Source organism: Carcharodon carcharias, chromosome 8 (genome assembly GCF_017639515.1).
Source record: "Carcharodon carcharias isolate sCarCar2 chromosome 8, sCarCar2.pri, whole genome shotgun sequence".
NCBI classification, from domain to species: domain Eukaryota; kingdom Metazoa; phylum Chordata; class Chondrichthyes; order Lamniformes; family Lamnidae; genus Carcharodon; species Carcharodon carcharias.
In genome coordinates this window covers 30,981,746-30,997,749 of record NC_054474.1, presented here as the reverse complement: position 1 = coordinate 30,997,749, position 16,004 = coordinate 30,981,746, and the positions used below count along the sequence as shown (strand labels likewise).

Below are 16,004 nucleotides of genomic sequence, written 5' to 3'. Positions count from 1 at the left end.
CAGGTCTGGCAGCATCGGCGGAGAAGAAAAGAGTTGACGTTTCGAGTCCTCATGACCCTTCGACAGAACTGTCGGAGTTCTGTCGAAGGGTCATGAGGACTCGAAACGTCAACTCTTTTCTTCTCCGCCGATGCTGCCAGACCTGCTGAGTTTTTCCAAGCAACAACTTTATCTGTACGAGAAGAGAGTGCTGATTGGTTGGCAAGTGGGCTCTGATTGGCAGAGATATTGCCATGGAGAATGCACCAGTTAATGGTGATTGACAGTTAAAAGTCAAGCATTGTTTGAAATTTAAACCAGGCAGCTTGACCCTGATTGGTCAAGACATTGCCCTGAGGAATGAACCAGCAAATTGCTATCACTTTTGTTCAGCTAAAACAAACACGATATAGATACATGTTCTTTCTGTCTGCAAAGAACAGGGCCATGTATTAATATATGTAGCTTCCAGTACAAGCAAATGTGCCACACTGCGAGCCCAACTGATAATCTTAAATTGGTCGTCAGCATAATTTTTAGCACAATGAGGGTTATTTAGCAAATGTTGTCCAATTGCAGAATCACATCTAATGTTGGGCACTGTTTTGAGTTTTGCAAGCATGGGCTGGTTGGGTACCTTGCCCATTGTAAATAGCAGAAGGGACATGCAGTTTGATACGATCCACCAGTTTTTGGGACATATGGCCTATATGCCTAGCATCACACTGACACTGAAATTCATAAAGCACATTTGTGAGATAGCGGGAACGTCTTTTTGGCTTAATCCTGAACAGTCTTGACAAGGTGGTATTTACAATAAATATTAATGACTTGGATGAGGGAAATGAATGTACTATTGCCAAGTTTGGAGATAACACAAAAATAGTTGGGAAGGCAAGCAGTGAGAATGACACAAAGAGTCTACAGAGGGATATAGACAGGTTAAGTGAATGGCCAAAAACGTGGCAGATGGAATATAATGTCGGAAAGTGTGAGGTTATGCAATTTGGCAGGAAGAATAGAGGAGCTGCATATTACTTAAATGGAGAAAGACCAAAGAAAGCTGCAGCACAGAGGGATTTGGGGTCCTCGTGCATGAATCGCAAAAAAGGATAGCACACAAGTTCAGCAGGTAATAGGGAAGGCAAATGAAATGTTAGCTTTCATTTCAAAGGGAATGGAGTATAATAATAGGGAAGGCTTACTAAAACTATACAAGGTACTAGTTAGGCCACACCTAGGATACCATGAAGTTTTGGTCCCCTTAACTGAGGAAAGATATACTAACATTGGAGGCGGTCCAGAGAAGGTTCACTAGGTTGATCCCGGGGACGGAGGGATTTTCTTATGAGGAGATCGAGTCGATTGGGCCTGTACTCATTGGAGTTTAGAAGGATGACAGGTGACCTTATTAAAATACATAAGATTCTTAGGGGGCTGGACAGGGTAGATGCTGAGGGGTTGTTTCCCCTTGTGGGAGAGTCTAGGACGAGAGGGCATAACCTCAGAGTAAGGGGACGCCCACTTAAAACGGAGATGAGGAAGAATTTCTTCTCTCAGAGGGTAGTCAATCTATGGAATTCTTTACCGCAGAGGGCTGTAGAGGCTGGGTCGCTAAGTATATTCAAGGTTGAGATAGACAGATTAAATCAGTAAGGGAATCAAGGATCAAGGGGAAAAGGCAGGAAAGTGGAGCTGAGGATTATCAGATCAGCCACGATCTCACTGAATGCCAGAACAGACTCAATGGGCCAAATGGCCTACTTCTGCTCCTACGTCTTATGGACAGGTAAGGATGTTTCCTCTTGTGGGTGAATCCAGAACTAGGGGGCATTGTTTTAAAATTAGGGGTCACCCTTATAGGGCAGAGATGAGGAGAAATCTCTTCTCCCAGAGGGTTGTGCGACTTTGGAACTTTCTGACTCAGAAGGCGTGGTCACTGAATACTTTTAAGGCGGAGGTAGTAAGAATCTAAGGTGATCAGGATAGACAGGAATGTGGAAATCAGAAGCAAACAGATCAGCCATGATCTTATTGAATGCTGGAGCAGGCTTGAGCGGCCTAACGGCCTACGCCTGCTCCTATTTTGCATGTTGGTGCAAATACGCGGATGCAGCAAGCAATGAGGACAAACCTTGTCAATTATATCTTGCAGCAGTTCATCACTCTTACACAAATCCAGTAAGCACCTTTTTTGTTTTAAGCTTACTTTCGAGCAAGACTGGCCGGTCATGTTGAACGGCAGGTCCAATGGATACAAATTTGGACCAGCCATTAAGAATGGCGTGCATTTTGTTGATTTGGTCACGCTTGTAAAGGATATCTATTCTGGTCAATAGGGTATATGTCCAGATTGGTCTTAAGACCTCACAACACTAAGACATTCGTGTTGTACATGAAAATCAGACAGGTCGTTCAGAAACCCACAACGTATGCGCTAGATCAGCTAGGCAGCATTCAACAATTCATCACTTCAGTGGACGCTGGTTTGTGCTTGGAGAGGAGTTAGAACTCAGCAAATGCCTCTTCCCGTTTGATTTTGGATGAAGGCCCACCAAAAGTGAAACCATGTGCAGGAACAAACTCCTTGCTTTCTGAGAGTATCTGGGCAGAGAGATATGTTACATGTTTAGTGATGTTGTTAACTATGATGTGTTAGCTGCTTAAATGAGTTTATGGTGCGCACATGTTTCAAACAGGCACTGTTTATAGTGCGGTCATCTATTGAGCCAATATAGCGGGATAAACAGATCAAAATCGACAAAAGAAAGAAATCTGTACACCTCAGGCCGAGTGCAGCGTAGGGCACGGCGTGAATTAGTCAATACATGCGTTGGGATTCTTACAGTCCCACGCACTATAAGATTGGTCTTGTCAGTAACCTGATAAATAGGGCCTAAGCCATTTGTTCACCATGAAAGCTTGATGCTAAAATAAGGCACAAAGGCATCCTGCAGGATAATGACCAACCTGATCAGATCATTTTGCATTGTATATACTCATGAACCAAACTAAGACCGCCACTTTCAGCCCTGAACAGTGCCCAGTGTACCCCAGATTAACCTGGAAGGGAAAGGTATCTCAAAAATTTCACGCTGCTATGCAGTAGCAACACAAGTGGTATTTGCTACAGGATGCTGTCGTCAAACCAAAAAGTAGTAGTTCTGCCTATCTCGCAAATGAGTAATGTGGTATATGAATTTCAGTGCTAGTGTGATGTGAAATATATAGGCCGTACATCCCAAAGATTGGATCGTATCAAACAGCATGTTCCTTCCGCTGTTCACAATGGGCAAGGTACAGACCATACCCAACCACCCATGCTTGCAAAACTCAAAACCCAGTGCCCAACATTAGAAGTGATTCTGTGATTGAACATTTACTAAGTAACCCTCAGTGTGCTAGAATTGCACTGACAACCAATTTAAGGTCGTCAGTCAGGCTCGTAGGGTGGTGCATCTGCGCAAACTGGAAGTTACATATTAATATCCAAGGCCCTGTTCTTTGCAGACAGAAAGAACACATATGCACATTGCGCCTGTTTCAGCTAAACAGAATAAGTGACAGCCATTTGTTGGTTCATTCCTCAGGGCAATGTCTTTACCACAGTCAAACTGCCTGGTTTAAAATTTCAAACAATGCTTGGCACTCAACTGTCAGTCACTACCATTGATACATTCTCCAAGGCAACGCCTCTACCAACTAATCAGCACTCTCTTCTCATACAGTGCAAAGTTGTTGCTTCCCCTGACATTCTTGTGATTGTCGTGTGCAAGATGAAAAACTTTGACAAAACGTCAGTTTTCAGGAATATTCATATAACTTCCTTCAGTCCGATAAAGAACCATTCACCATTACTTTGTTTCCTGTCACTCAGCCAACTTCTTATCCATGCTGCCACTGTCCCTTTTATTCCACAGGATTCAACTTCGCTGATTAGCTTGATACGTGGCACTTTATCAAATGACTTTTGGAAGTCCATGTACATCACATCAATCACATTACCCTCAACCTTCTATTACTTCATAACAAAAAAATCAAGTTAGCTACACACTATTTTCCCTTACCAAATCAGTGCTGGCCTTCCTTAATTAATCCACATTTGTCCAAGTGTCTGTCCCGAATTACCATTTCTAAAAGTTCTCCCGCCACAGAGATTAAACTGACTGGCATACAGTTCCTTACACACACTTTTTAAAAAAAGACAATCGTGTAAAATTTGTAAACCTCCAGTCCTCTGGCACCACTCATGTCTATGGGGGATTGGCAATTATGGCCAGTACCACTGCAATTTCTATCCTTACTTTTCTCAGTATCCTTGGATGTATTTCACATCACCTCTGGAATTCCGCCCCCATGTCCATATTTGAACTAAGGCTGTAATGAGATTTGGAGCCAAGTAGGACTGGCGAAAACCAAACTATGCATTTGTGAGATTATTGATGATTATGTGCGGCTTGATTCCTTCCATCACCTTGGCGATGAATACAGAATGGGGCAAAATTAGCTAAATTGCATTTGTCTTGCTTTTTGCGATCGTCTGGCATACCCAGATGATTTCCCATTTTGTCAGGTAGATGTCAATGTTGTAGACTGACTGGAACAAGGCATACCTGATTCTGAAGCACAAGTCTTCAGCATTATGACTGGGTTGTTATGGGGCCCATAACCTTTGCTGTAGCCAGTATGTTCAGCTGCATATTGTTACGACATGGGCTGTATTGGATTGGTTGAAGACTGGCTTTTGAGAGACCATGGAAGTGGCTGAGACGGATCATGCACTGGGCACTTCTGCTTGAAAGTGGTTATAAATGCTTCAGTTTTGCCTTTTGCACTGATGATAGGTTCCACCATCATTCCAGATGTGGATGTTCATGGACAACATCCTTACGCTAGGTTTAATTGTCCAGCACCTTTCACAACTGATGTGGTATGACTGCAGATATGATCCACTGGTTGTGGGATTCCCTACTCTCTATAGCATACAGCTTCTGCTGTTCAGTAGAAACGTAGTCCGTGGTGTAGTTTCACCAGGATAGCATAGCACACCATTTTTAATTATACCTGGTGCTGCCCTCCTACATTCCTTGTTGAACCAGGTTGGTTCCCCTGGCTTGAGGGCAACAGTAGAGAGTGTAATATGCCAGGCCATGAGGTTACAATTGTGCCGGATGTGTTGATGCCCCACAGCACCTCATAGGTGCCCCAGTTCTGAGCTGTTAAGATTTATTTTTACCCTTTTTAGCACATTGACTGTGTCACATGACATGGAGGTGACCTTAGTGTGAAGGTGAGAGTTGGTCTCCACAAGGATTGTGTGGTGGCCACTCCTACCAATACTGTCATGGACAGATGATTCTGCAACAGTAGATTGGGGAGAATGAGGTCAAGTAGGTTTTGTCACCATCTGCTGGAGACCCAGTCTGGGACTCAGCCATCTAAGCCAATAGCAGCGCTACCAAACCTTCACCAGCATTGAAGTAGCTCTCGCAGAGTACATGTAATGCTCTTGCTACCATCAGTGCTTCTTCCAAGTGGTAATCAGCATGGTGGTGTACTGATTCATTAGCTGAGGGAGGGTGGTAAATGGTAATCAAAGGAGGTTTCCTACCCCATATTTGATAATACCACAAGACTTTATGGGGTCCAGAGACAATGTGAGGGTTCTTAGGGCCACTCCATCCTGACTATGTGCCACTGAGTTGCCAACTCTGATGGGTCTGTTGTGCTGTTGGGACGGGGCATACTCAGGAATGGGTGATGGAGAAGTCTGGGACGTTGGGGTAATTTTGAGAGTATGACTATTTGACTAGTTTGTGGGAGCATTCTAATTTTGGCGCTAGTCCACAAATGTTAATCAGGAGAACTTTGCAGGACTGACTGGGTTGGGTGAGCCCAAGCAATACTAAGAATTAGCACATTATTCAAAATGTAGTACCAGATAAGCAAACTTCCAATTTAAAAATCAAGATCAGATTCCAGACTGATGTATTAACATTGATGAAATGCCTTTGCTGAAGCATTCAAAAAGCGTTACGTGCTCTCCTGTTAGTGTTTCACATTGACCCAATTACATCAGAACTGGTTACAGCTAGTTTCAGACTAGATATTTTGTGTAGAGTTTCAAACATGACACATCATGAAGCTCTGCTCTGGATGACATGAATAGGGGCAGTTTTTTTTTGCACTGTTTGCCATTCCCACACTACACAGGCTTCCATGTCCTGAGAAAAGTTGTTTTCCAGCTACTGCTAACTAGCAGAATACCAGATGCGGTAGTATATATCACTGACAGTTAAGGAGTTTTCCTTTGTAACACTTATACAATTATCTTAATTCAGTAGAACGGAATTCCCCCTGAATCAATTCTACACTGATATAAGCATCCCATCACCTATTTACAAGCAACAATTGCCCACATGGAGACACCAAATGCAGAGAAGGTGACCTATATGCTGAACACCTAAGTCTTATCTGAAGGTATAATCTTTAAGTCTCTGTGGCTCGCCACTTTAATTCCCCTCACATTCTGAGCTCTCAGTATTGGGTTTCATAAAATGTTTCTAAATGCTCACCATATATCCAGGAACAGCAACTTATCTTTCTTAGCATGCATGTTGACTTTAGTAACTTCAAACCGCTTTTCTTTAGAGCAGGGGTTGCTGGTGAGGTGGTGGGTGGGGGGGGGTGCATTCTTGGTTAGCATTGCTTTTCTCTTTTAGGAAATGGCAGACCAACCCTACTTTGTCAGCATTTTCACTTCTAATTTCAGACCTGATGCGCAGGTCTTCCATTTTCCTTGTTTCTTGCCTTTTGAGCAAACATCACAATGTACCTTAATTATTCCCACACACTTTTTCTCTTTAATGCTTCTTTCCATTGTTGATGTACTGGTTGCCTCATTCCCCTTGCATCTTACTTCTGCTTTTCAATGCTTTCCCCTACCCAATTACTGTCTCAACATTCTCGTTAATTTTCTGTTCTGAAGGCTAAAACATTGATCTGCCCATTCTCTCTACAGTTACTGTTTTGTTTTCAGCATTTCTACTTGCATTCCAGGTGCAACTGTGTATTTTTATTTGTAAGCAAAGGGGTGCATACGGAACAATAGATTCCGCAGCAACAAGAAAAATTAGGGGAGGTGATTGAAAGCTTAGTCAAACCAGAAGGTTCCGAGAATGGGGAAGATGAAGGAAAATCAAGGGGTTTAGGAAGAGATGGCAGAGTCAAATGAAGGGTTTGCCAGCAATAGTAGAATAAAGTGAGGAGAGGATTTACAAAAGACTTAAGCTGGAAAAATTGGAAGGTGCCTGTTGGGATGCAGGACAAAGATTGGATGGGGTGAAACCATGAACATATTTGCACACAAGTGACAATTCTGAAATCCATGCACTTAAGAATGAGGAATCAGTGACACAAGGGCACAAAAAATAGCACTGGTCCACTTGGCCCCTCGGGTCTGCTCCTAAGGTCACAGCTGATCTGATTGCGGCCTCAGCTCTACTTTCCTGCCTGCCCACCATAACCCTCGATTCCCTTGTTGATCAAAATTTAACTCAATTCTTGAATAAATTCAATGACCCAGCCTCCACTGCTCTCTGGGGAAGAGAGTTCCTCAGGCTAACGACACTCAAAAAAATTCTCCTCACCTCTCTCTTGAATGGGAGGCCCCTAACATTGAAACTCTGTCCCTTGGTTGAAGGCTCTGCCACCACCCACGCTCACCACTCCTGCTCACCCCCCACCCCACCCCCACCCCCGACTCTCACTTCCCCACGTGCACCCCACCATTCCGAAGGGAAACATCCTCCAGCATTCACCCTGTAAAGTCCCTTCACAGTCATAAAGCTTCAATAAGATCACATCATTCTTATAACCTTGAATGACTGTAGGTCCAATCAGCTCAACCTTTCCTAATGCCATAACCCCTTCACCCCAGTAATCAGTCTAATGAACCTTCTCTGAATTTCTTCTAATGCAACTATATTCTCCCTCAAGTAACGAGACCAAAACCATACACAGTACTCCAAGTGTGGTCACACTAAGGCCTTGTAGAGCTGTTCCCCTTAGAATAAATGCCAACATTCATTTGTCTTCCTAATCATTTGCTATACCTGCACATTAATTTTGTGATTTATGTACCAGGACACCCAGGTCCCTCTGTGCCATTCAGTTCTACAGTCTCACTCCATTTAAATAATATACTGTTTGTCTATTCTTCCTGGTAAGGACATTTTCCCACATTATACTCCATTTGCCAATTTTTTGTGTACTCACTTAACCTACGCCCCTTTGCAGACTCCTTATATCCTCTTGACAACTTACTTGCCTACCCGAGTCATCACCAAATTCAGTACCACATGCTTGGTTCTTTAATCTAAGTCATTGACATAGATTGCAAATAGTTGAGGCTCCAACACTGAGCCCTGTGGCTCTCCATTAGTTGCAGCTTGCTAACTTGAAAATGATCCATTTATCCCTACTCTTCTGCTTTCTGTCAGCTAACCAATCCTTTATATTATGCTAATATGTTAATGCCTACACCATGTGCTCTTATTTGATGTGGCACCTTATCGAATGCCTTTCAGAAATGCAGGTACACATCTACAGGTTCCACTTTGCTTGTTACATCTTCAAAGAATGCCAATGTATTAGTCAAACATGGTTGTCCTTTCACTCTGCCTGGCTGTATTATGATTTAATAAATATTCTGCTTTTACCTCCTTAATAATGGATTCTAGAATTTTCCCTATGACAGAGGTTAGGCTAACTGGCCTATAGTTTTCTGCTTGCTGCCTCCCTCCTTTCTTGAATAGAGCTGTTAAGTTTGTGGTTTTCCAATCTACTGGAATCTTTCCAGAATCTAGGGAATTTTGGAAGCCAGACACAAAAGACTGTTCAACACTTCTGCCATTTCCTTGCTTCCCTTTATTAAAAGGGGGCAGTGCTCACTTAGCTACTCTTTCCATTTTTAAAAACTCGTACCGTCTTTATACTTCTAGCTAGCTTTTTCTCATACTTTCAATTTCTCAACCATTCTTGGCTAGTTTCTAAAATCTGCCCACTCTTCTGAATTACCACTAATCATCGCAGAATTGTATGCATTTTCTTTCAATTTGTTACAATCCTTAATTTCCTTAGTTAGCCATGGAATAGCTAAATGGAATATATCTTTACTGACATTAAATATTTCCTTTAAAAGGCTGACACTGCATCTCTTCTGTCCTACGTTTTAATCTATTTTAATCTATTTGCAACTCTGTCTTCATAAACCTAAATAAAGGCAATTTCAAGGGTAAGATACTAGTCTTAGATCCACACTTCTCACCCCCAAACTGAAGACAAGGAAACAAGTAAAAATAGAACAAAAGTGTGATTTGATGAGTTATTGAATTAGCAGAGGGCCATTGAGAACTAACACCGTCAATATAAAAACAAACTTGATGATATATCTGCCTTATCTGTAGCCAACACATTGGTGTCCTTGAACTTTGCAAAATCATCATGTGTGCATTTCCTATCGCCCAGATTTTACAGCACAAATTGGCCATTCAGCCCAACAGATCTCTGCCGGTGTTTATACTCCACATAAGCCTCCAGCCACTTTACTTCATCTCACCCCATCAGCACATCAATTGCACCAAACAATGGTCACATCCCAAAAAGATGGCAACTATATAAAGCTTCCTGATAATAAACTCAACTGTACCCTACATATGCAGTCATATATGCAGACATTCAATATAAATTAAACTGAACAATTTATTCATAAGTAACTTGACTTGTAAAACTTTAGATGAAATGAAATAATTATCTAACCAAATCATTATGACTGATACCTGTAGGATGCAAAACAAAAACAGAATTACCTGGAAAAACTCAGCAGGTCTGGCAGCATCGGCGGAGAAGAAAAGAGTTGACGTTTCGAGTCCTCATGACCCTTCGACAGAACTTGCGTGCGAGTCCAAGAAAGAGTTGAAATATAAGCTGGTTTAAGGTGCACACACCTTAAACCAGCTTATATTTCAACTCTTTCTTGGACTCGCACGCAAGTTCTGTCGAAGGGTCATGAGGACTCGAAACGTCAACTCTTTTCTTCTCCGCCGATGCTGCCAGACCTGCTGAGTTTTTCCAGGTAATTCTGTTTTTGTTTTGGATTTCCAGCATCCGCAGTTTTTTTGTTTTTATACCTGTAGGATGCAACACAGGACAGAAAAACTCAAGCAATATTACCAGCTCTTGTATTGCTCTGTGATCAGGGATAATGTAGTGCAACATAGGCCTGCTCCACCATTCAATATAATGGCTGATCCTCTATCTCAATGCCGTACTCCCACTCTCTCCCCATACCCCTTGAACTCGAGTCCAGAAATCTATTTCCTTAAATATATTCAGTGATTTGGCCTCCACAGCCTTCTGCGGTAGAGAATTCCACAGGTTCACCACCCTCTGAGTGAAAACAAAAACAGAATTACCTGGAAAAACTCAGCAGGTCTGGCAGCATCGGCGGAGAAGAAAAGAGTTGACTTTTCGAGTCCGTTCTGTCGAAGGGTCATGAGGACTCGAAACGTCGACTATTTTCTTCTCCGCCAATGCTGCCAGACCTGCTGAGTTTTTCCAGGTAATTCTGTTTTTGTTTTGGATTTCCAGCATCCGCAGTTTTTTGTTTTTAACCCTCTGAGTGAAGATGTTTCTCCTCACCTCAGTCCTAAATGGCCTACCCTGTATCCTGAGACCATGAGCCCTTGTTCTAGACCACCCTCCAGCCAGAGGAATCAACTCTACATCTAGTCTGTTCAGCCCTGTCAGAATTGTATATGTTTCAATGAGATCCCCTCTCATTCTTCTAAACTCCAGGGAATATAGGCCTAGTCAACCCAATCTCTCTCATATGACAAAACTGCAATCCCAGACATCAGTCTGGTGAACCTTATATCCACAGTACTCCAGGTGTGATCTCACCAAAGTGTACACCTGCAGTAAGACATCCTTATTCCTGTACTCAAGTGCTCCCGCAATGAAGGCCAACATGCCATTTGTCTTAACTACTTGCTGCACCTGCATGCTTGCTTTCAGTAACTAGTGTACAAGGACACCCAGGTCCCTATGTACGTCAACATTTCCCAATCTATCACCATTTAAATAATACTCTGCCATTCTGTCTTTCCAACTGAAGTGGAATACTTCACACTTATCCATGTTATACTGCATTAGCCATGTATTTGCCCACTCACTCAACCTGTCTAAATCACCCTGAAGCCTCAACATCCTCCTCACCACTCACATTCCCACCAAGTTTTGTGTTGTCAGCAAACTTGGAAATATTACATATAGCTGGGGCCCAAGCACCAATCCCTGTGGTCCACTAGTCACTGCCTGACACTCCGAACAAGACCCATTTATTCCTATACTCTTTTCCTGTCTGCTAACCAATTCTGAATCCATGCCAATGTTACCTCCAATCCCACGTGCTTTAATTTTGCACACAAACCTCTTACATGGAACGTCATCAAAAGCTTTCTGAAAATCCAAATACACCACATCCACTGGTTCTCCCTTCGCTATTCTGCTAATTACGTCCTCAAAACACTCGAGTAGATTTCCCAAACATGATTTCCCTTTCATAAATTCATGCTTTGTCTATTCCTCTTGATATTTTCTAAGTGCTCTGTTATCACATCCTTTATGACAGCCTCTAGCATTTTCCCTACTATTGATGTTAGGCTAACTGGTCTCTAATTCCATACTTTCTCCCTCCCTCCTTTTTTTAAATAGTGGAGTTACATTTGCCACCTTTCAATCTGCCGGGGCTGTTCCAGAATTTTGGAAGATGACAACCAATGCATCCACTATTTCCATGGCCACCTCCTTTAGTGCCCTGGGATGTAGATTATCAGGACCTGGGGATTTATCGGCTTTTGGTCTCATTAATTTCCCCAGCACTTTTTTCAGTAATACTAAATTCCTTCAATTTCTCCTTCTCACTAGACCCTTGGTTCCCTAACATTTCTGGGAAGTTATTTGTGTCTTCCTCCATGAAGAGAGAACTAACATAGTTGTTTAATTGCTCTGTCATTTCCTTGTTCTCTATTATAAATTCTCCCGGTTTGGACTGTAAGTGTCCTACATTTGTCTTCACTAATCTTTTTCTTTTTACATACTTACAGAAGCTTTTATGTTCCTTCGAAATTTACTCTCATACTCTCTCTTAATCAAACTCTTGGTCCTCCTTTGCTGAATTCTAAATTGCTCCCAATCTTCAGACTTGCTACTTTTTCTATCAACTTTATATGACTCCTCTTTGGATCTAATACTATCCTTAATTTCTTTTGTTAGTCATGGTTGGGTGTCTTTTCCTGTTATGTTTTTGTATCAGAAAGGAATGTATAGCTTGCAATACATATACTCGTTCCTTAAATATTGGCCATTGCCTATCCACCTACATGCCTTTTAATGAAGTTCCCCAATCTATCTTATCCAACTCACACATCTGTGCTTTTTAATGTTAAATTTATTTAAATTATTAATAGACAGCAGCAGTTATGTTTGAACACAAGTTTTTAAAAAAAACTTTTTAACTGTATCTCAAAGAGTCCATGCCTTTAAGAGAAAGTTGGAAAGAAAAAAATAGCTTGATATACTGTAGTTATTCCTAAATGCAAGCAGTATGAGCTTCAATATCTGGTCTCTTCTGAGCCAGGAAATCATAAGGTTGGTACTGGAGGTACTAGGAGTACCTTGAACAGCCCTGGAGTAGGGAGAGAAAAAATGTCCTTAGATCTTAGCCAATCTATCTTGGCTAAGATAGATTGGGGAACTTCGTTAAAAGGCATGTCGGTGAAGATGAAGACAAAATGGGGATCATTTGTTATGCACTATAAAGTCACACTGTTTACAAAGGTGTATGGAAAGTTTCTACTGTTTTAAATCCTTCAAAAATGAGCATTCCTGCTGCAGAAGTAAAACAGTTCAAACTATTCCTCGGAAATCAAAAATCTACAGTAATTACCCGCACCTACTCTTTTTTGTAGACCACAAGAAGCATCATTTTGATATTGACCTCTAGCAGAGGTAGATAACAACAACATAGATTTATTAACGCAATGAAAGATCCCAATGTGCTTCACAAGAGCCATTATAAAACAAAAGTATGACCCCGTGCCACAAGGAAATATTAGGCCAGATGGCCAACAGCTTGGTCAAGGAGGTAGGTTTTAAGTAAGGTCTTAAAGGGGGAAAAAGCGAAGTGGAGAGGCAGAGAAGTATAGGGAAGGTATTCCAGAAATTGGGGTTTAAGCAACTGAATGGCACAGCCACCAATGGAGTGATTAAGACTAGGAATGCACAAGAGGCCAGAATTAAAGGAGTGCAGATATCTCAAGAGTTGTGGGGTTGGAGGAAATTACAGAAATAGGGAGAATGAGTCCATGAAGGCATTTGAAAACGAGTATAAGAATTTTAAAATCAAGACATTACTTGATGGGAAGCCAATGTTGGTCAAGTTGCTTAGTGGGCTTATTGTTTTCTCATCTCTGAAAATCCCTAATGGCGATCAGAGTGACAGAGGACCTGATACTACCAGGCATTTTTGGAAGCTGATTATAGGGAAAAATAAATTCTGTAATGTGATTCATTGTATATGAAGTACGTTGAAACGGTTGATGGTTGTGATAAGTCATTATACAAATGTAGGTATTTTAATGAATCCTCTACCAGCTATCATATGGTCTCATAGTTTAAATTGTGGGTCATGCAGGCTGAGAATATATATCTCATGTGGATCTTAATCTCCTTGGAAGAAGCCCCTATATTTTTTGTGAAAATTTTGAACATAGATTGGGATGGGTTGAAGGACAGTCCTTTCAAATGCTTTTGAAAAGACAGGCAAATGCCATTTACCTTGGCTTTCATTGAAGGCAAAAATCAACCAAAGTAATAGAAAGAAGTTTTCAATCTCAAGAGATCATAGAGGTCATACACTCAATGGGGTACTTTTTGATGAATAGTCAGATGTTGTAAACATATCAGATAAGTTGCACAAAAAAGACCCCACAAATCACAATGAAAATGATCCAGGTAATCTGTTTTAGTGCTGTTGGTTGAGGATTAATATTGGCCTGAACAGTGGAGGGATCTATTCAGGATTTTGCTGCCAAACCACACACAACTGGTACTATTTTGTTTACTAATTCATGAGTTTCAGCAAACAGAATAATTTCAAGATCAACAAGCTATGGACAAGCAAGTCAAAAATCCTGAAACTACACAAGTTTAATGCTGCGATTTTGTTCTCTGCAGGCACTCAGCCTCACAAGACAAACAAGTAATGTGACAGTATGGTGCAAATTTGATCCAAAAACGGGTCAGTCCATTTAGAACAGGAGAAGCAAAATAGATTAAAACAAACACTTGAAACAAATTTATATGTAACATATTAGAACAGCTCAGTTTAAGAAAAAAACAATAGTCTGGCTACTGATTTCATTTCAAGTCATAATAGTAATTAAAAATACTAATTACCCTTAACATTCACATTTCAAATGTCAGTTTTAATGCAAGGAAATGAGGCAATCCTAAAAAAAATTGCAGAATAATTTGGAACAATGCCATTGTTTAGTAAGCCTTCCCATGAGGCTACTTCTCATTCCCCTTCTCTGTCCCTTATCCTGTTTTCCAATTTTATGCACATGGCTACAGATCATGGCTCATCACCATTGTGATATCACAGGAACAGCTTCATTGCCAACACTGTACATTCAAAACTGCCCATGAGTAAAAAAAAATCTACAAGTTTATTCAGGAACCAAACTATACATTAAACTTAGCTACTCTACAATTTGAAGAAAGAAACAAACCATCACTAAAAGATACACTCGGAGAATGCAAATAGCGGCATTTGTATTTAAACAAGCTTCATGGTATTGAAGGAAATGGCAAAGGCAAATACACATTTTAAATCTGATATAAAACCAGGCTCAATTCATGGCAGTTGTGGACAACTATAAATAGCTTACGCTACATACCACTTGCTGGTCCAAGACAACTTAGCTGATAGATCCAACACCTGCCACAATTCAGGATAATGGACCTCAGCAGATTTTGTCAAGATAAAACGTTCCTAAGTTCGCACTGTCACCAGTACATAAACGCGGTCAATATTAAAAGAAAACTTCAAACATAGCAAAATTAGATTAATAGATTAACCACCGCTCAGAACACTTTGTGGGGGGGGGGGGGGGGGGAAGGGGGGAGTCTATGTCGTATGTTCTTCCGTTCCTTTTCCGAGAAACTGCATGGTTAATCCTATTGCTGCCAACAATTCTGACGGTGGACATCTTTGTCAATGGATTTGTAGTTCTTATCGAGCGCCTCAATTACCTTCCGATAGTGTTTATTGGTCGGGAAGGACAACTACTCCCGGGATGCAGTGTTGCTGCGATGCGCAGACTCACCTCCTGCAGACCCCGTTTGAACAAAAGGCTTCGGCCCCAGTGACGTCGCACGGACTTAAAAAAACGGGGGGGGCACGACGACACAAAATTCAGCAGATCACACCTCAATCCTCCATCGCCCTGAACGACAACAGTTCGGGGACAAGCATTAAAAACAAACTTAAGACTAAGGCCAGGTATTAAAAAAAAAATTTTTAAAAACGTGAAAAATCTAATGCCCCGGCAATGAAATTTTTTGGCGGGGAGGGGGTGGGGGGATATATTTTTTGATTTGAAAAAAATCAGCTGGAATCCCCACCGGGGGGGAGAGATACAAGGGTGCAGCGCTCTCCACCTCCCTCCCCCTTCCTCTCCCGGGGGGGGGGGGGGGGGGGGGGGTGGACTTGGCGCTTCACAGACGCCTGGGCCCATTGAACACAGCGCAGCCAGTAAACCACAGCGGCGGCTTTGTTTTACCTTCAATCCCGTCTGAGGTCCTCAGCCATTCTCGCAAAGCGACACCAAACCGGGGAGGGTGGAGGAGAAAAGGAGGATGAACCCCCGCCGGGAGGAGGAGGAGGAGGAGGAGGAGGA

At 41.8% G+C, this 16,004-nt stretch overlaps 1 protein-coding gene across 6 annotated transcripts in view; it reads right to left on the bottom strand.

Annotated features, from left to right (window-relative positions):
• Positions 1 to 16,004, bottom strand: part of aff4 (AF4/FMR2 family, member 4) — a 118,752-nt gene extending 102,748 nt beyond the window's left edge. For 2 of the 6 annotated variants that reach the window (XM_041194568.1, XM_041194573.1), the window contains exons 1-2: positions 15,888 to 15,932; positions 15,432 to 15,551 (exon numbers count right to left, since the gene is read on the bottom strand). The gene's annotated coding sequence lies outside the window, so the exon portion shown is untranslated. Of the gene's footprint in view, positions 1 to 15,002; positions 15,125 to 15,431; positions 15,552 to 15,887 lie in introns of those variants that run through there. The other 4 variants (XM_041194571.1, XM_041194572.1, XM_041194569.1 and 1 more) reach the window with 4 other exon arrangements.